This window comes from Hipposideros armiger, unplaced genomic scaffold (assembly GCF_001890085.2).
Source record: "Hipposideros armiger isolate ML-2016 unplaced genomic scaffold, ASM189008v1 scaffold_355, whole genome shotgun sequence".
NCBI lineage: Eukaryota > Metazoa > Chordata > Mammalia > Chiroptera > Hipposideridae > Hipposideros > Hipposideros armiger.
The window spans coordinates 1124039-1145557 of NW_017731705.1; the positions used below are offsets into that span (position 1 = coordinate 1124039).

General features: G+C 35.1%; 1 protein-coding gene across 5 annotated transcripts in view; it reads right to left on the reverse strand.

Annotated features, from left to right (window-relative positions):
• ROBO1 (roundabout guidance receptor 1) overlaps positions 1 to 21519 on the reverse strand; it is a 1209462-nt gene that overhangs the window by 952753 nt on the left and 235190 nt on the right. The gene's annotated exons all lie outside the window — the stretch shown is intronic.

Here is a 21519-nt window from a genome sequence, read left to right on the forward strand (position 1 = left end):
ACTTGTCTCCCAACAGAGCCAGGAGACAGGGGACTCTGTGACACATGGCAGCATGCACGCAGTCAACACAAGAGCTGAAAAGTAGCCCAGATCCGTCTTCTCCCTTGCCTCCTCATGTATCATTGAAGCCAGCCATGCTTCCTGGGTTGCTGAACAAAGCTGACCATCCTCCACCAGCAAATTCAATCTGCAGGCCTCTGAATGTTCGCCAGTGCTCTGGGTTGTCTGCACATGGCAGATATAATTGGCGGACTGAATGAAGAATTTCCTATTCTTCCTGGCAGTATTCCAGATAGAAGATAAGAATAGCCTGAATAGCTGAGCTGGCATGTGAAAGGGGCTCTGCTTTTCATATAACACTTATTATGAAGATGCAAATTTCCTCTCAACCTGAAATGCTGTTCCGTGGCTGCTCAGCAGACATTCCTTGATCTGTTAGCAGTCATGTCCTCAGTGTCTTATGTTTCAATATTTTCCAACTCCATTTTGAGGTGACATAATAACATCTTTTCAGAATTTTCTATTGTTATATATTTACAAATATTTGTAAATTATGTCCTCAGTGTTGCATTATTTATATTTTGAAAATACCATATCCAAGGATTTGTCCTACTGAATGTTCGTTTGACTGGAAACATAGGTTAGTGAAAATAAATATAGTCATTGGATCAGATCCACATTTTGATTCCCCAAAAAGAATCACTAAATACCTATGAATCATTCTGGTCAGTTGGTATATAACAATTTTTGAAAGGAATTTGGTTGATGTGTTTACATATATTCATGTGTTATTTTGTAATTTTGTTCTCATCAGTATAATTCATTTATTGAATGAGTCATATATACCATATATATGATCTAAAAATAATCACAAATCTTGTATAAGGAAAAGAAAATATCTGACCGACCATTATCTTTCAGTCTCCAAGTTCATTCTGTCAATGATAACAGAGATTTGGTTTCCTTCTTGAAATGATCAATGAATATAAAGAAAATAAAGGTATGTAATTGTAGGCCCCTATATAGTTTCCATACCTTAATTTTTTCATTATTACCACTTTTGAAATTTGACAATTAATAATCAAGTTGGCAACTAGATTTCCTATTAGTATATTTGCTGAATTTTAATTTATTACTAGATTAAAAACAAATATACATAAATGAATACAGTGACTCCAGAAAGGCTAGTCCCTTATTCTTGAACTCACTGCTCATTCAAGGACCTAGCCTGTTGCTCATCAACTATTGCTCAGAACTCTGCTAAGCCCTTCTCAAGGTCAACCTCTGTCAGCAGGGCCTCACAGCCAGAGAAGAGGTGTCTAGCTTGCTACTGAGCATGTGTGCTTACGTGCTTTTGAGTTGTCTCCAATTCCAGGTGACCTTATGAATGAGTGACGTCCACAGTGTTCTGTCCTCAACCTCCCTGCTCAGCCCCTGTAGACTCCTGCCTATGGCTTCTTTCATGAAGTCAATCCATCTCATATGTGGTCTTCCTCTTTTCTTTCTGCCTTCTATTTTTTTTCCCAGCACTATTCTCTTTTCCAAAGAACACAATCTTCTATGATGTGGCAGCATATCAAATTTCTTTTTAGATCATCTCACCTCCCCGGCCCTCTTCTCTCTTCCCCTCTATGTGTCTGTGTTTCCTCTTCTGTCTCCTTGAGCACACTCCTTTCTCATCCTCAGTGTGTCTCTGTACCCACAGGTAGATGTTTCCTCTTTCCTTGGTCACCCATCTACCTTTTCCTTTTTCTAGCTTCCTTTCTCTCACTCCCCCTAGCTCTTTCACTACTCTCATCTTCTTCTGTCCTCTTTTTCCTGTCCTTTACCCTCAATCTTCAGCAACACATCATCTCCCCATCCTCTTCTCTCTGGTCCCTTGCCTGCCTCTCTCTCTCTTCTTTGTAGGTGAATATCCACTCGCTGGGCACATTCCTGCCCTCCCCTGCAGCTGGTCCACTGGCACTTACACTTTAACCCTTAGCATGAATGCTACTTGTCAGAAAGCTCTCTATCTCCTTTAACTAGATTAAATACTTTTTAACATATAATCTCACACCCACTTTTTCTTCTGCCTTCATAACTTTCAACTCACCTACAACTATGTTTAAGAATGTATTTTTTTCAAATTTTTGAATAGAAAACATACATACTTTAAAAAAAATAATAAACAGCAATGCAGTGGATTGTCTCGCATACACTATATTCTTCACTAGCCCCATCCCCACACATCCTCCCTATCACCATCCTCCATACACAGATTCCATTATTTTTAGCTATATTTGAATCATTCCATAGTCCCTTTGTCTATATGCAAATAAAAATGAATATATTTTCTGATTCCTTTTTCATTATACACAATATATTAGCAGCTTCTATACACAATTATGCACTATTTCTTTAATATGCTCCAGAGATCTCTCCATACTAATAAAGTGACAGCACAGTCATTTGTTTCTTGAAGCTGCATTCTATTCAGTCGTCTGTATGTATTATAAATTGATTAAATTATTGCCTGTTGATGGATATGCCAGCTGTGTCCTGGCACAAAGAAATAAATAATCTTAGATCTACACCAATGTGTGAGTTTAGAACAAATGTCTGGAGGTGAAGATTTTTGTAAAAGGTTATGTGCATTTTTAATAAGAAAAATATAGCCACTGTTGCCTTCAATGGAGGCTAGAACAAATTTACACTCCCATGAGTAATATGAGAAAGTATTGAGACAGTAGTTATTTCCCCACAATTTTATCAAGAGAATCTGTAATCAAAGTTAATTTATGTCAGTCCAGTAAGCAGAAAACTGCATCACACTGTCGTATCCGCTCTCTCTCTCATATACCATAAAGCCCTCCCACTCTTTTGAATTATTTCCCTTACTTTACAAACACACTCCATCTTTCCTTCCTTAAAACAAAGGAAAATATTTTCCTAACCTTATTTCTCTCTCCAGTTATCATTCTCCTTGTCATTTCCCTTCACTTCTTCACACCCAGTCATTCTTGAGTCCATTCAACCTGACAAATCCTCATCACTGCACTGTTAATGCCATTAGAAGCTTACCAGGAACCTCCTAATTTCCAAACCCCCTGGGCGCTGTCTGTGCTTATCTCACTTGCTTTTACTAGAGCATTTGACATTGACTATGATGTTTGCTCCCTCCTGGTAACTTCTTGTCATTGGTTTTGGGTGAAAACTGTCTCTTCTGATATGCAAACTGCATTGATCTCTTAGGTAGGTTTTTTGTTTTGTTTTTCCCATCTCATTGACTTTTAAATATTAGTAGGCTCCAGGGTTTACTCTTTGCTCTCTTCTTATTTTAAAATGTCTCCTGGTCCATCTCCTTTGCATCCATTCCTTCCAATGTACTAATCTGATACTATTAATATCTCCAAATCTTCATCTCCAGTGGGGTGTGTTTACACCCCACTCTACGTATTTATATAACATAGAGGGCAAGAGATATAAAATATTATGTTAGGATTTTTAATTGGTATGAAAAATAGGTTGTATAAATTACTAATATTAGGAAACACTTCCTGATGGCTTGGTACTAGGCAAGTACTAAAGTATGAGTTACAGACATTTTGTTATTTTATGATGAAAGAAGTTCTATAGCAGAGCCTCGTTCAAGCCTTTAATTGTTGAGAAATGGATGAGGAAACAATGATTGAATGAATGTTTAGTATTCTAGGGAATGGTCAATGAAATTCCTCCAGAAAACTGAAATGATGGTCTACTGGAAATACGGAATTCATTGAACAGATTGGCTTGCAGAGCCACCTGGTGGTAAGAATATGTGGGGAAAGGCGGAGCTTGCACTGAGGCTGAAACCCCATCGTGTGAGTGGCATCAGACTTGACCTAGACTGATTAAGTCCAGAGCGATTAGGCCAGACCTTATACACAATTTTAATCTCACAACTTTGTCACCCCAGCCTATTTTCCTCTGGGTTTATTTAATTTACCAACCTGGCAGTAGCTACCCAGATTTGGAAGAAGGAATGCATAGGAGTGTGGTGTGTAAAGACAACACAACACAAAACAAAAACAATGGAGTTGAGTTTATCCAGTTAGAGAGGTAGAGATGGGGCAAGAATGGCCCTTGCAGCTGCTACCAGACTCCCTCCTTCCTTTTCCCTCCTCCCACGCTGACGTGATCTCATAGTTACTATTACCTAAAAACATTCAGCTTCTCAGTATATGCGTGAAATAGGTTCAGAACTGTGCATGAAACTACAGTGAGCCAGAAGACTGAAGAGCATTGCTGTTAAGATTTAAGAATGGAGGGCTAATAAGAGAAAAAAGGAAAAACAAAGCTTTTGCTACATTATTCTGAGATACTAAAAAAAAAAAAATCCCCAAATCTCCGTGGTTCTCAACAGAATGCATCTCTCATTCATGATACACTTGGCTGGTGGCTGATAAGCTGTGCCTTTGCTCTATCCCCAAATGAAATGCTTCTCAATTCAGAATCTGGGCTGAAGGGACAGCCCGATGTGACACTGTTATTCTCGTGGCAGAGGGAAAAGACCTAGAGATCTTGAAGAAACTTTTAATGATTCTTAAAGGTTCTGCTTAAAGTCGACATTGTTCTCTTACCCTCATATTTCATTGGACAAAGCATGTCACACGTCCAAACCTAATACTGATGGAGACGAAAACATATTCTCACCATAAGAAGTCACACTTAGATGGAGATGTACACTAAGTGTAACGTAATGTATTGTCTAGACCAGGACAATGTTGACAGTGAAAGTGTTTTTGTAATAATTAAGCCAGGACAACAGGTGTAAATTGGGACTGTCCTGTCAAACATAGATATGTCACCACCTTCCTCTTACAGGGGGGAAAAAAAAGAAGCAGTTATTGAGAATAATTGAGTTGATCATAAGCTTCAGTTAAAAGATGCGGCGTACACACACAGATGCATACACCCATGCTGAGGGACGCAAGGGAAAACAGGCAAGGGGCGGGACTAGGTCAAGTGTGTCAGAAGTTAGATATTAGCTGGAGGCTGTGAGATTGCTTCTGAAATACAGTGAAGACAAAGGATAATGAACTAAGAGTAGTTTGATTTGAATAATGTCCTGCTTCTTAAAAGATAAGTAATAGGAAGAAGGAGAGTCTAAGGTGCCATTTCACTGGCCATGGTGACTGAGTCACACGCTCTGGGTCTCAAGGCATAATTAGGAGTACAGAGGACAAAACGAAATAGAAGATCCTGTGTTGTTACTTCAGCAATTGCAACTGTTTAATGTGTAAACAAGTTTATTCAATTATATTCGCACATGAGGGAAACCGGAAGAGTTTATGGGTAAGAGAGATTAAAGAATTAAGATAAATACAGAAAACCAACATGTAGTCTAAACATGTTATTTTTTATTTAGGGACGCAAAACACAAGAGTTACATGTTTGATATATAGATTGATATGGAATGGAATAGCGACTAAGAGTCATGTGCGGAAATAACAATTAGCAAACAAATGAATTGAAAGCACACATTTCTATTGCTAGTATTTGATTTTCATGAAACTAATATTTCTTACCACAGAAATAGCTTTAAAGCACTAACCTAAAAGCAACCCTGAGCCATATATTTTTAAAAAGGATCATTTGAGGAAAAAAAAAACAACTTTTGAATGAGAAGATTAAAATCAAATTTTCTCATTTAAAGAGCAGGGCAAAAAACACTTGGTTTAAGGACAACACTCAGTTATTGAATACAATTTTTAGACCACAATTCACAGTGTTAAAGAGAATATATGAATTTCAGATAGTCTCAAGACGTTAGTTATTATCATTGAACGAAGTAAACTTAGATCTTAATGGCTGCTGCGTCATCTTTCTGACACCATTCAGTGAGCATGCTAAATGAGGGGTGACAGGGGTGCCTTGGGAAAGCATTACTCCTCTCCCCACAACTGATCATTTACTAATTATGGTATTTAACTATAATGGTATCTTATATGTAAATGTGTCCCAGGACTATAAGATTTAAATTTTTTCCTGTCATTTATTTTTTTAATTTATTTTTTATTGTTAGTTTCAGGTGTACAGAACAATGCAATAGTTATCCTTTTCACCCTTCACACAGAAAGAACCCCCTCCCCCATCTACTACCCTCCCACCCCCGATATCATGCTTATCTATTACAATTCCATTGACTCCATTCCCACACTCTACTCCACGTCCGGTGACTATATGTATATATAATTATAGTTGACCTGTCATTTATTTTTAACAAAAGTCAAGAAATTCAAAGCAAGCACTATATGGCCTTAAATATCTGCATGTTTATCTACAATATATTTTAGAAACAAGTGTTCTTATGTATTTCTATTTATAAAACATTGGAAATTATTTTCCTGAGGTAGAGATACTGAGTTAAATTGCTGGTATAATGACAATTTGCTATTTTAACCACAAGGTGGCAGAATAAGCTAGGTGCTCCACGCACTTTTTCCAAATCAAGTTACTTCACACATCTAGTTTTATCAAATTCAGATAAAATATGATGGAAACAATGTATAATGTGCCTTTGTGACACTAGATATATGAGTAAGACAAGTGACTATGTAAGTAACAGCACTGAAAATAAGTTAAAACCACTAGATACTCTTTCATATCCTCAATACAAACCCCATTCAAAAGGTTTTTTAAAAGTTGGTTTCTAGTAAACATTTGAGTTGCTTTCAAATAAATACTTTCCCTTAGCAGATTTTTGGTAAAGTACGGTGATCATATTTGGTCCTATGCAGTGTGAACTCAGGGACTTTTATCTCCACAGTCGGTTCGTGGGATCACACAGAAGCTGCCTGCGGAGCTGTGACTAAAGGATGGTACCTAAATGTGCCTTAAATATCTGCGACTGGAGAGGTGAGTGACGACCTTCTATCCTCCTACCCAACATTACAGTGTTTGTGGAAACATAAAACTTACATTTACCTTTGGAAACTCATTCAAAGGAAGTCGCATTGTCACATTAAGATAATAAAAGAGACTTTATCAACCTCTAATATGGTCAAATATATAAAGTTAACAACAACAAAAATAACAAAACATTCAAGATGTCGTCTACTAGCCTTATAATTCAGTTCATCCGAGGCAATATTACTTTGAAGAAATCGTAATTGAATAATCTTTTTGATATAAATAATGATTTCTGTATTTTAGTAACTTTCTGGTAATTGTATTGCTAGAATGCAATAGAAACTTCTTCAAATGGCATTCAAGATTCTTCATTTTCTGTTGTCTTTTTACGATATTTCTCCATATTTATCTAAACAGACCATGCTGTTTTACGCCACTGCCTATGCCAAGGCTGTTCCTTCTTCTTGGATGTCCTCTCTTCCTCTGTTCCCACAACTGGCAAGCTACTATATTTCTCCTCCAAGAAATGATCCAGAGATCATCTCTCTGAAATCTCTCCTGAGTTCTGCCTTGAAAGCAGAAATGATCATTTTCTCCACTGAATATGAGAACCATTGTTCCTGTTTTCATCACTTTGATCATTTACTTCTACCTGATTTTGTACATTAATGTCTACCCAAGGAAAGGGACCCCATTTCATCTTTTTATCTCGAACGCCTATGTGGTGCTTTAAACAGAAAGCGAACTCAGGGAGCACTCTGTGAGGGAATGAGAGACAATATCACTCATAAACTCAGTAGGGTCTATGTTAATTATCATTTCTATCTGAAGGTGATATAACCTTCAAAGATGAATGGGCTTTCGGAGTTTACCTTTAGTTGATTCATTTTTACATTAAATTCAGAAAAACCTTCACATTTTGTTTAAATTATAAAGCGCAAACTATAGAGCCATTACACTTTAACCCTCATCTTCTCTGGGAGGTCATATATACAAGGATTTGGCATATTAATATTGAAATATAAATAACACATTCTTTGGAGACTCTTGCTCCTAAGTACAAAACTTCAGTATTTCCTTAACATTTCAAGTAAACAAACATGTATTAAATGCATAAAAAGCTAGACGTACTTTGTCGGGTATATCTTACAATACAAAGCATTTTGTCCTCATCTCATGGACAGCAGACCTGATCTAGTTGCTTGAAAAACAAATTATCTGATGGTTTATTTACATACTTAAAACAACAGCTCAGGCTGCCCATTACGAGGGGTTTCATAAAAGGTAACTGAGATCTATACATATTGTGTGTGTGTGTGTGTGTGTGTGTGTAAATTTATCCAGTATATATATATATATACACACACACACATAATTATTTGAGGATATATATATCTATACATATATACACACACATCTATACATATACACACATCCTCAAATAAATTGGTATGCACTGATAGAATTCTCAATCCTTTAGTCTATAAAGAAGCCACAATAGCATTTATTCTAAGATAATTGAAAATACAGACTTTGCATTTTTCTTGTAAAATAATTCCAGAAGAGGCTCTACCAAGATCATGGTAGAATTGGGACACTGTACAAACAAAAATCACTTAGTATTCCTTCAGAACTATGGGGCCAACTATCCTGCCCAGGAAATCTATGACTCTCACCTTATTGATACATTTGGGGACATGTGTATCATGTCTGATATTTAGTTTTCTGGAGGGATTTAATATTTTGACAAAGTAATCTACAGCATTACTGACACCAATTATTTGCCTGAAAGAATTTTTAATGACAAGAAGGAAAAGACACTTAAAGGCACCTAATCGGAGAACAGTTTGGGTTCAGTATAAAGAGCTTTGGTCAGAATAGGCTCAAAAACTCTCCCTTACTCTTTGCCATTTAACGTGTGTGTGCAGACGTGTGTGTATCAACCATTATTTAAACATTTTATCTTATAATAACTGAAACTACAATAATTAAATTTGAAAAAATTTCTTAAATATGATTTTTAAATTACATTTAGAAAGCATACTTAACATAAAATTTAGCACTACATATATCGACATCTAAAGTGTCATAAATTAGCTCTTTAATTTTTAGTAAGCAATGGAGTGTATATAGAAAGAAGTAAAGAATTGATAGTTTCCACTTGAATCACATGAAATACTATCACAAAAGTGTAAAATGTTAATAGTTGTATGTGGGTGTGGCTACACTTTGTTGAAGGTGAATTATTTTCTATGTTGCACTTAGAAAACATAACAGTATAAATAACAATTCCAACGCTTTTCCAGGTGTTTTAAAGCTAAGGACCGCATTTGCCTAACCTTTAAAATTATTTACTAACCTGGAAAAAAAGCAAAGAAGATACTGAACTGATCTTGACTGTATTTTACTGAATTGATATATGTATATTTGTTTCTATCTCCAATGCCAAACTTAAATGATCTTAAAAAATGGGGAACATGTCTTATTCACTTTGTGTCATAATGCTTGGATATAAAAAGTACATATTTTTAATTGAATTGAAACAGAACTTGTTTATCCAATAACACCAAGGTATAAAGTTCTATTACTTCTCTGGTTACACATATTTATGACACTGTAGAGGTTTCAAGCTAGTATCTATTAAATAGTTGGAAATCTGTCATAAAAATTTTCAAGCATTAAACAATATATCTCTCTACCTTATATTCTTCATTTTTTGCCAATGTAATCAATTTGTTTAGTGAAAAATGTCAACATTATTTATCATGTATATATTATATTTGTCAATATAATAAAATATTGGAGAAAGTGACATGAAATATAGAAATGTTTTTATTGAAATGTCCACTAGAAGGAGGTGGTGTTTAAATTTTTTAAGCTCCAATATATATGTACTATAGTGAATGATTCTTATACAAAATAATTTAAATAATTAAAAAATACTTGATTGTAGTGGTTATTATTGAAATTATTATGAGAAATAATAATAAAATCTTCTAGTTACCAGCATGCCAATATAATATTTTCTGACAATTTTCTATTTGGATAATTTTACTTTACATACATATTTTGCCAATACTGTTAACATTGATTTTTCATCAATTCATTTCCCTAAGCATCAGGCATATTTTTTTCTTTTTACTGAAAAATAAGTTTTGTGTGTGTGTTTAATTTCTTTAGAATTCCATATTTATTTCATGGCTTGTATTCTCTCATTTTCTCTCTTAAACTATGCCACTAATCATAAAATTGCCTCCAGATTTTTTGCATTAGTCCAAATGAAACCTAAGAGAAAATTTAGTAAAATACATTTATTAAAATTCAATTCCCCTAGATCACTGCAAATGCCAGGAACTTAATTAGGGTAGTTAGTTGTATCTTCTAATTAAAAGAACTAATGTAAGTACAAATTTTTTTTAAAAAAGGCATTTAGAGTCACTTCTTAAATTTTTTCTAAAAGAATCATAAAATTTTAAAAGTTAACATTAATGTTAGCATATATGTAGCAGAAAGGATTGAGCAGAAAGCAAGACAAATATACTTTAAGAGTTCCTGTGCCATAGGGCAGTAAAGCACAGAGAAGAATTATACATGGGTTCAAATGGCTGGTTCTGTCACTATCTTTGTGACCTGTGGTAAGTGCTTGTATATCATAACTGAGACTCAACTATGTCATTAATTGGCTACCATGATACTTGCCTTGTATGGAGGGTTGTTAGATTCAAAAAGAACATAAAGTTAACAGCACAGTGCTTATTAAGTAGCAGACATATTTTTTAAAATGTTACTATGTATCATGTATTTTCTGTTACCTGAATACATGTCATTTGATTTCCACAACAATTCTGTGAAGAAATAAAGTTTAGAGATGATGATTTGTTTACATGTAACAACAGCTGGACACAGACTTTAAATCTGGGAGTTTGTGATTTAAAGCCCATATCACTAACTCCTCTACAATTCACAAGAATTCAATTTTTGTCTAACTATTCACTGATCTAGGGACTTGGGTAGTTTTTTTCTACTTTTAAGGGTTTACATTTGTAAAATAAGGATTTTCAATTTAATAACCTTTTGCAGTTATGATTCTAAAATCCTAGGATATATCTAGAATATTTTTTAAAATACAGTTTTTAAAAGTGTATGAAAGAACATATTTTTACACATTTTGCACTCCAACAGGTTATCTAAATGATGACAGAAATTTTACCCTGTAGTTGTTTGAATTGGGCTTTATGACTTCTACACAGTGAAATGCATTTTCCTTTGAACCCTCAAGAAATTTCCATGCATAACTTGCATGAAACCTAATGGTGATTATTGCAAAAAATCAGCTTTATAATTGCCTAGCAATGTACATAAAAAGAAATTCTTTCTTTCTTATACATTCAATTCATCTACATTTCACTGACATATCAATTATTTCAATGACAAAAAGGGAGAATTACAGTCACATTGAGAATAGCAAGGTCCTTTTGGACAGCTCAACTCAGCCAAAAGACTAGTGATATTTATAGAAATGTTATCAACCTGTGAACTAAAGGCTATAAAGGACAAGTGAATTTTCACTTTTCAGTAAAACACATACCAACTGTATTAAATAGCGAAATGTTTCCTTATATTCAGAGATGACTAATTTGCTCACATACAAGATGAAGTCATTTTTTGTTTTCAATCTGGCCTTTCATAAACTGCTGACAGAGCCCTTGGAAGAATACTGTGCCAATTTCATGCAAATATCCATTTTCCTTAAATTGCTTGAATGTAAGGCTGTGTGGTATGTTCTAGTTCACAAATACTATCACTAGATGCAGTAGAAAGGAGTTTATCTTTGTTGTGTCCTGGATAGCTATCTATTCCCTGATTTACTAAAAAACTGTCAGGCTTACTTCAATAGAAATCTGACATACAGGGGCTCAATATAGAGTAACTGAGTGGTTTTTAACCCAAATATCCTGCCTTATGTCAAAGCAGAACCAAAAAAAAAACAGGATTATTATGTCATGTGCAAGTGGGTTGATGCTGTTTAATTTCTCCCCTTCAACTGTGTTTGCTGCAAATTCTTGTTTCCAAAATAGAGCCGTGAAACGTATCATACTGGAAAATAGGTGAAGGTGGCTACTCTACCTCTCAACAAACAATTAATCTTGAAAATCATCTTTGCTTTTTGGTGAGAAAACTTGTTATATTTATCTTCTTCAGCAGACCAGGACACAAACCTGGAAAACTTTCTTCAGAATATTCTACCTAGTTTAAAGATAAGACACTCATCCACTCTTAGCTGAAGTCAAGAAGAAAGGAGAACATAATACAGCGAATGGAAATGAAAACAGAACCTCTTTTCTGTCCCTAAGAATTTTTTTTTTTAAAGAAAAAGTATGGAAGGCAAAGTCATCCACAAAAATCCAAGTTTTTCAAATTCAAAGAGGACATGAATGTGTAAAATAATTTGAAGGGAATATGGTTGTATGTTACAAACTTAATGGGACAGGTACTACGATGTAAGGCATTTGGGGGCAAAGGGGAGCCCTACACATCATTTTCCTAGGTGGTCTTCAATTTCTCAAGACACAGGCACTGAGTTGAGAATTTATGGGCTTGCCCTTGAAGCACAACAGGAAGGCCAGTTGTTGGCTGGCAGGCGAGGCAGACATTCACACTTACGTATTAATAAAATAATGGGGCTCCCCTACACATGGTTAGAAAATAAGTGATGTGTGAATACTGACTCAACAACCAAAGTGAAAATATATTTTACTGTCCAAAATGTAAGAACAATGATCTGAATACGAAGGTACATGGTCTGTTTCTGGGTTTCATTTTGTTTTTGGTTGATGATGGGGTAGAAGATTAGATTATGTGGATCTTTCTATAATAATATAAAAATGTAGTTCCAATTTTTATATTCTATAGCAGGTTAAACACACACACACAAGCATTTTTTTGTCATTAATATTAAAACGAATGAATAGCAACAAACTGATCATGCAAAATTAGAAAGCTCATTTCTTTACTGTTTAGTAAACCAGAGATCTTATTGACCTCATAGCTCTTTTTCTTTTCTTTTCGTTTTGTTTGTTTTCACTAGTTTACTTTGTGGAAAATGTTTTCTGGCATACAACCTTTTGTTTTCATAACATTGCAATGAGATTTGTATTAAATAAATTTGGTAGAAAATGTATGAATGAATGTTCCTGGCAATACTGAATACCATTGTTATTTCCTTCATCTACATTTTTCATTGTTTGGAATGCCATAGGTAAATAGCAAAATAAATATGCAGACTCAAATAGATGTGATTTTATGAAAATATTACACATTCAAACATTGAAACTGTTTTGGTTAATACAACAAAGTAGCTAAATCCTTCAGTCTCAGCACTAAGAATCATTCATGTGGTTAATGGGAATTTGAGACCCAAAGATTAGTATTTACTAGTCCTCATGCCATATTTGAATTATCGCAACAGTTATGCTCTGCTGAAATAAATGAGGTTCCTGCTCCAAGATAGCTTCTTAGACCAAATGACAAGGCTTAAAATGATGCTAATTTATAACCATGTAATTTGAAAATCTGTTAAAAGTAAAAAGCCTCACATTTTTCCTGATAGAATTCAATGTCTTTTGGAAATACCGTCAGCGATACAGTTGAATGCTCCAACCACAGAAATGTGGGGAAATGTTTTAATATCATAAAGAAGAAACAACTATCTCTCTGAAATATTCCATTAAAAAACTATGATAAGCTTTCTTTATATATTATGTATCAATAGACACACAATGCCCCCATTATGCATAATTAAATGCATAAAATTATTTCTGCAGCATATACCATAACAGTAATGTCAACTTAAAAACACTTTTTGTTGGTTTTTAGACAATGCCATGTAGGAGTTTTATTTACTACTTAATTAAAATTCTATGATCTCTATTTATATTTCATATAAAGCAACAAGTATGCTTCTTAAATTTAATAATGTCTTTCCTAAAGATGGTTTGAGAATGGATACTTCTTACAAGGGATGCTATGTAAAAAGAAAGAATTCAAATATGTGAGTAGCATTTAATGGAAATTGAGTATTGAATCAAAATGAGTTAACCGAACAACCTTCAAAATGTCTATAAACATCAAGTCAAAGTAATGAAAAGGTATTATTTGATTTAATGTAACAAGTAAATGTACTAAAATATTGCAATAACAAGCTTTGATAAGTAGATCTGCAAACCATGTGTTTCTTGGTATTTATAGAGAAAATGTGATTGTTTACCATTTTAAGGTAAAAAGAGCTAAGGACATGAAATGGATAATTACAATCTTCCCTTACAAACCTAAGGGATATATTTGTTGATATAGAAGATAAAGCTCTCACATTATATTGGGTTGTCGGAAAAGTCATGATGTAGTTTTTCTGTTTTTCATTGCAAAAACACGTCATGACTTTTCCGACAACCCTATAGCTTGCTTTAACATAACAGTATAAAATAATACAATAACACATAGTAAAATTGCTTTGAAATAACAATATTTTCTGATTCATAATTTTTCTAAAACAGAACTATTTTGACATCACATTTTATTACTGCCAAGACACTCAAATAGATATTTTTCCCGCTTGCTTGTTTGACATTGCTAATTGGATTTGACATTCTAAACTCAACAATACCCAAAACCAAACTTATGATCTGTTAAAACACAGAATGGCATCGCCATCTATTCACAACAAAGGTAGAAATCTTCAAGTCATCGTCACATTTTCTTCTTTGTCACACCCATACCTAACCATACACAAGCTGGTCAGTTTTGCCTCCTAAGCACCTTTCAAATCCATTCACTCTTAATAAGCCCTGCCATGACTGCTTTGGTCCAAACTGGGCCACGGCTATAGCTTCTTAGTTGACTTGGCCTTTCCTCTAGCCCCTACCAAGCAGCCAGAATGGATCTTTTTGAAAACCACAAATGTTTCCCTCATCCACACTCAGGCCCTACAATTACACAAACACACACATCCTCCCATGGATTTTCATTCTTCTTAGAATAAAGACAGAAGTGCTTTACATGACTTGCCAGGTCTTTCACAATATGCCCTCAATTGCTCTCTAACCTCACTGTGCAGGACACAGGCTCTGGCTCTGTGCTCAACCATATTAGTGAACTTTCACTTCCTTAAAGGCACCATTTTCCCTCCACCTAAATGTTATCTGTGTATGTTGCTTTCTTTTGCCTGGAAACTCTTCTCCCAGCACACACTCCAACTTTCTTTTCTTTCTTTTTTCTTTTTTTTCTTTTTCCATTCATCAGGTCAGACTTCATTTATCGAGGAAACCCTTAATTTCTCAAACTAGTTGGTGTCTTTAATTTTCCACTTGGATGCTGGTAGACATGCTCTGAAATGGGCCAAAAGGACTGTACCCTTCCAAAATTCATATGCTGACATCCTAATCTGTAATGAGATGATGTTAGGAGTTGGGGCCTTTGGAAGGTGACTGGGTCTTATGAGTGGAACCCTCAAGAATAGGATTAACTTGGGCCGGCCGAGTGGCGCGATGGTTAAGAACTCGCTTGGGATGCCAGAGGGCCCCGGTTCGGATCCCACATATGAGGGCCAGTGACACTGCCCTCCACAGCTAAGATGCTGAACAACAGCTCAACCTGGAGCTGGGCTGCCATGAGTCGCCGGCGACGGCGTGGGCTGCAGTCCCTGTGGCAGTGGATTGCCATGGGCTACCGTGTGTGGCCAGCAGCCAGCGTGAGCGGCCAGCAGCCGCAGTGAGCGGCCGTCCAGAAGCCGGCGACTGATCTGCCTCACCAGAGAAGAGCGCAATGATGGTGCCAACTTGGGCCAATGAAGCAACATCCTCCACAACTAGACTGAAGAACAAAACGACAGCAACTTGTCTGTTCCCCTTTCCCCGATTCCCCAGCACTGTTCCCATCCCCCCAATTTCCCAATAAAAATCTTTAAAAAAAAAAAAAAAGAATAGGATTAACTTCATTTGAAAAGAAACCCTAGAGAGCTCTCTAGCTTTCCTTTCCCCACAGAAGGATACAGCAAGAAGGTGACAGCTTATGAACCAGGAATTGGACCCTCACCAAACATCAAATCTGCTGGTGACTTGATCTTGGACTTCCCAGCAGTTACAACTATGAGAAACATATGTTTGTTTTTAAAGCCACCTAGTCTATGGTGTTTTTTTTATAGCAGCCTGAATGGACTAAGCCACTCTTCTTCATAGTATTTATCATGCCTCCATTTGACATCAGTTTTTATGATCTATTGGTTAATTACCATTTTCCCATAGGTTCTAAACTCCTTAAGGATAGGAACAGTAGTAGTCATAGTAGGTACTCAATACATATATTTAGTGAAAATATTTAAATATTATCTAGATGTTATATAAAGGCTTGATACATAAAATTATAATGAAATAATATCAACTTTTTTTTCTGTCTTAACATTTAAATGTACATACACAGCCTAAATTTTAATGTACTACACTGGAAGCCCTGGGAAATATAACAAATTGATCCTTGACCTCTGTTTTATGTTTTCTACAGGAATTTATAATCCTGGTGCCTATCTCAGAAACTGGGCAGTTAGACACTTGTTCATTCAATATGTAAGCATATTATATGAAAAATGGTATTTGCCTTAAAGATGGTACATTGAACTCAGAAAATCAAACTCCAAGCATGAAACATTAATCATAGTGTGAGTTTGAAAACATAAATCAAAAGTTATCAGAGGAAAGACCTGAATCATCATCAAATACATTCTACAGGCAATAGGAATAGGAGAACTGAGAAGGAATAGAAAGTACTAGAATTTGGGAATATAATAATCTAGAGAGAGGCTTTGAGCTATGTTCTGAAACATCAAGATGTTCGATTGGCGTTAAAATTTTAGTCAAGAAAGTTGGTGTGTGATTAGAGGGTCTGACCAAAGCTAAGGTGAAGAGATGTTGGTTGACTCTGGAAGTGAGTTTCAGTGATATAATCTGACTTTGTACTAAAGACAATGAGAGTTTTTCACAGATTTTTGGGTTGTATAGCACAAATTAGATAAGAGAGACACTGACATTAGACTATTTCAATAATTTATTGTGAAGTAATGGTGGTTACAGTACAGCAGTAGGAGGGAAGAAGAAGGGATAACTGGAAGATATTAGGAACAATAGGAAAAAGGAGGCTGACATCTACTTAAACTTTAATGTACAAATTGACTTCAAAGTCTATGCTTTCTATATTTTTCCAAATAAAAGTTACAAAGGATAAGTTCAATTATAGATGTATTATAAAATGGAAGGGCATACAAGAACTATCAGCAAGTACCTGAAAAAAAATTAGTTCAAAATTTGGTTAAATAGGTCAGGAGTGGATCTGGTATTAAATATTTTAAAACTCAATCTGAATCCAGAATGTCTCAATCTCTAGAATTAGTAAGTAGGGAAAATATATATTTAAACCATTGATATTTTCTCATATATCACACAAATTCAAATGCAAATGCACATTTGTTTCATTTTCTCTGTAATTTGAACTATTGGAATTTCTGTTGCTACTGTCAAAAAAGAACTTTCTAAAAGAATCTATGGGCTCAGAGATAGAGGAAACAAGGAAGCAAAAATCAGAAATAGTTCAGAAAAGGGCTGGCTCCTGAACAGGGCAGCCTCAAAATGATTTTCTTCACCACAGAACTCCTTTGGTGCCTTTATTCTACATTGTTGGAAATTCTAGCATTTGTGGTTTCACTTAGATTAATCCTTTTTCATTATGTTTAGAAGATTATCTCTCAGTTATCATCTGTAATAGTTAATTAGACTACTTTAAAAAATAAGTCTTAAGTACTTTGGAGAAGTATTAGGGTCTTTTAAAGATAAGTGGGGAGACTTTTTATACAATAGTATAAAGTATTTCCTGGTGCCTGGGTAAACTTGGCCATAGAAAGGGCATAGGGAGTGGGCGCTATGATACTGTGGAGGGTTCACAGAAGGAAAAGGAATAAAATATGAACTCTAAATTTAAATCTTTGAGGACTACAGTGATTACTTATACTTGTGAACATTTAAAACAGTTTCTATGCCATGTATTTGATCACTAATTATGTAGTACATAGTAGTTTCTTTTCACTGGCTTTGTAAAACTATTTTTAAAAATGTAGCTTATAATAATTTCACTTTCCATATAATTCCTAATTCAATAGGATGACTTGTTAAGAAAGCATTATTTAATTTTCTTACTTAAAAAAAATTTCTGTTATAGTAAGTCAACAGTTGTAATGATATCAAATTATCAAATATTTATTTTTACTTATGGGAGTAATATTCCTACTACTCTTTTCATGTTGAACCTCAAAGATAACTGAAACAATATGATACTTTTGTGGGCTTTAGAAAGTGAGGATAAGGATTGGGTCATTTCTGAACATCTTCTCTTCCCCTTAAGTATATAGTATGATTCTGAAGATGTAGTACACCCTCAGTAGATAATAACATATTTTGCTTCTAACCTTAATTAACATATTTCAATCAATTTGAAAGTTCTTTTGAAACACAAAAATGTGTTTTAAGTGTTAGGACTCTACTATATGTACTATCTTCTTTAAGCTTCAAACAACGTGTACTAGAGACTCATATTTTGGCAGTTTTTCCAAGGTAATAGGCAGAAAGACACTCACCTCCTAATTCCTAAAATCAATAAATATGCCCTATTACATGATAGATGGGAATTAAGGTATCAGATGGAATTAAGGTTGATATTGAGCTGACCTTAAAACAGGGAGATTATCCTGGATTATCTGGGTGAGTCCAATATTCTCACAAGGGTCTTTAAATGTGGTCCTTAAGAGCAAATGTCAGAGTGATGTGATATGACAAAGACTCAACAGCCACTGTTGAATTTAAAGATGAAATTTGGCCATGTGGACAGCCTCTAGAAAATGGAAAAGGCAATAAAACAGATTCTCTCAAAAAGAATACAGTGCAACTGATACCTTGATTTTAGCCCAATGAGAGCTGTGTTGGACTTCTGACCTATAGAACTGTAAGATAATAAATGTGTGTTGTTTTAAGCCACTAAGTTTTTGGTAATTTGTGACAGCAGTAAGAGAAAACTAATACACCACTATTTTTATGGAGAACATAAAGGTAGCCTAGTACTTTCTGTAGTGCACACTAGCTAGCCTGCTCATTGAAGTAAGTTCCTACAGGTCCTTCTTAGTTTTCTCTCCGGTTAATTATTTTCATGACTCTAGTCCATTTCTCAGATAATATCAGCCAATCCAAGTCCTAATGAATATATTGTTACATTCTGTCCTTAGAGCCTGTAAATCTCCATAACAGTTTTAAAGAAAGGGAGGATATATGTTTACTTCTCAGTGCTTTCTCCAAAGTAGTATATGTTAACCTATCCTTTTACATCAGTGTTTTCTTTTGTATGGTTTTTCAAAAGAACTAAATGTACAGCTCATTCAAGGTTCAGTCCTCAGCCTTGGGGGCTGCTGTTCCCTCATCAAAGAGCCCATCCATCTATTGACAGATTTATTAAGGCTATTCTAAAAATTAAGCCTCCTAGATTTCCTGTCTCCAAATAGAATTTGAATCTGATCCTGCAGGCACTCACCTGACCTCCCCTTGAACCGCTATCAGGGGCTTCTTATTTTTCTGCACCTGACTCCCTAAGGACGCATACTCATGACTGCGGCTCTCCCTCCGACAGCTTTAGTCAGTGCACTTCTGGTTTTGTCTTTCAGTTCTTAGGATGCATCACCTTGCTTGTTTATGCTTTCCATAGTTTAATGTTAAGATACAATAAATCATCTTTTACACAATCTCTCCTAGAAGACATCTTGAAAGACTGACTCCCAAACCTCCTAAACTAGGGAGATCACCACTATTTTCCAGAATTAAGAAAGATTTAGTGAAGATTAATTCAGAAGTCTCCAGTCCTCATTCAGAATATTTAGGGAAGTATCCACTTTCAATGACCAAATGCTTAGGGATACAGTGGGAACTAACTGATATCCAATTTAGAAATCCATTTAGGAATTTTAGAGTACATTTTTATGAGGAACAAAAATTTAAAAATACTATTTTAGAGTGTGGTGTCCAATTTCATACAATATGCTACAAGATATCCCTCCAATAAAAGTGCATGTACCACTGTTATTTAGGACACCATAATTCAGTGCGAGCGACTGAGTTCATCATACAGAAGAAAGGGAATTGTGGGACTTCTTCCTCCTGACATGTAAGAAATAGTAAGGAAAATGTGGCACACATTGCTGGTGGCTTATCTGATCATTATTCTTCACTCCTTTCTTGGGGCCAGAGTTTGCCTATGATGATGGAGATTGAAATTCCCAGTAACTTACCTTCCTGCTTTTATTTATTTTTCAGCAAAATCACAAGCATGATACATCCGAATCAATGAGATGGCAGGACAATTGAGCCAAAGATGTCTCAGAAATATATATATTTTTCTGTGAATACACACAAACACACACACACATTTATTTATTTATTTATTTATTTATTTATTTATTTATTTATTTATTCCTATACGTGTGTGTGTGTGTGTGTGTATCTGTATACTCCTGTAATAAAAGACATTCAGGAGATTTATACTCCCTGCCACACCCTACAAGTGCGTTGTCATGTAAGGATGGGATGATGATGGCAGGAGCTGCAGCAATCATCTGTGAACATGAAGAAAAGTCATGAGACCAGAAAAGAATCCTCAGCCCTTGATTTCCTCTCTTTCAATCCCACTCCTTTTACCAGTTTGGGGATGCTGTAGACTGAGTGTTTGTGTCCCCCCAATATTCATATGCTGAAATCCTAACTCCCCAAAATAATGATATTAGTATACAGGGGATTTGGAAGATGATTAGATCATAAGGGTGGAACCCTCATTAATGGGATTAAAGACCTTATGAAAGAGACTGTATAGAGGCACAGCAAGAAGACAGCTGTCTATGAACCAGGAAGTGGGCTCTTACCAGATACCAAATCTGCCAGAGCCTGGATCTTGGGCTCCCAGCCTCCAGAACTGTGGGAAGTACATTTCTGTGGTTTGTAAGCTACATAGTCTATGGTATTCAGTTATAATGCCATAATATTTCATAACAGAGGGTGTTTTCTCCATAGTGTTATTTTCTATATTTGTATGTACTTACTATATTTGTACAAATACTTTATAATAGACTGAGAGTAAATAATACTTGTCATTCCCTGGTTCTCTATCTTGCTTTTCTCATTAACAATATAACAATATTTCTCATTAATAATATAGATAGAGATCTATCTATCAGTACACAGACATATGCGCACACACACACACACACACACATACACATACCCTTTGTACACTTTTTAAACTGCTACAAAATATTTCAAAATAACTTTAAACAAAAGTATACTGGGATGCCAAAAAATGTATACACACTTTAAGAGATGCTAACACTGGCCAACATTACTCAAGCAGTAGTTAGCTGTAATCAGAAGTGTCTGGAAGCTAATGGTAACCACTTTGAACACCTCTTGTAATTGCAGAAGTCAAACGTGACTTGCATTCATCTTTTGTTATTGGTATATATTATTACATTTTAATAGTTTTTTTCCTTTCTTAAAATGTGTATACATTTTTTGG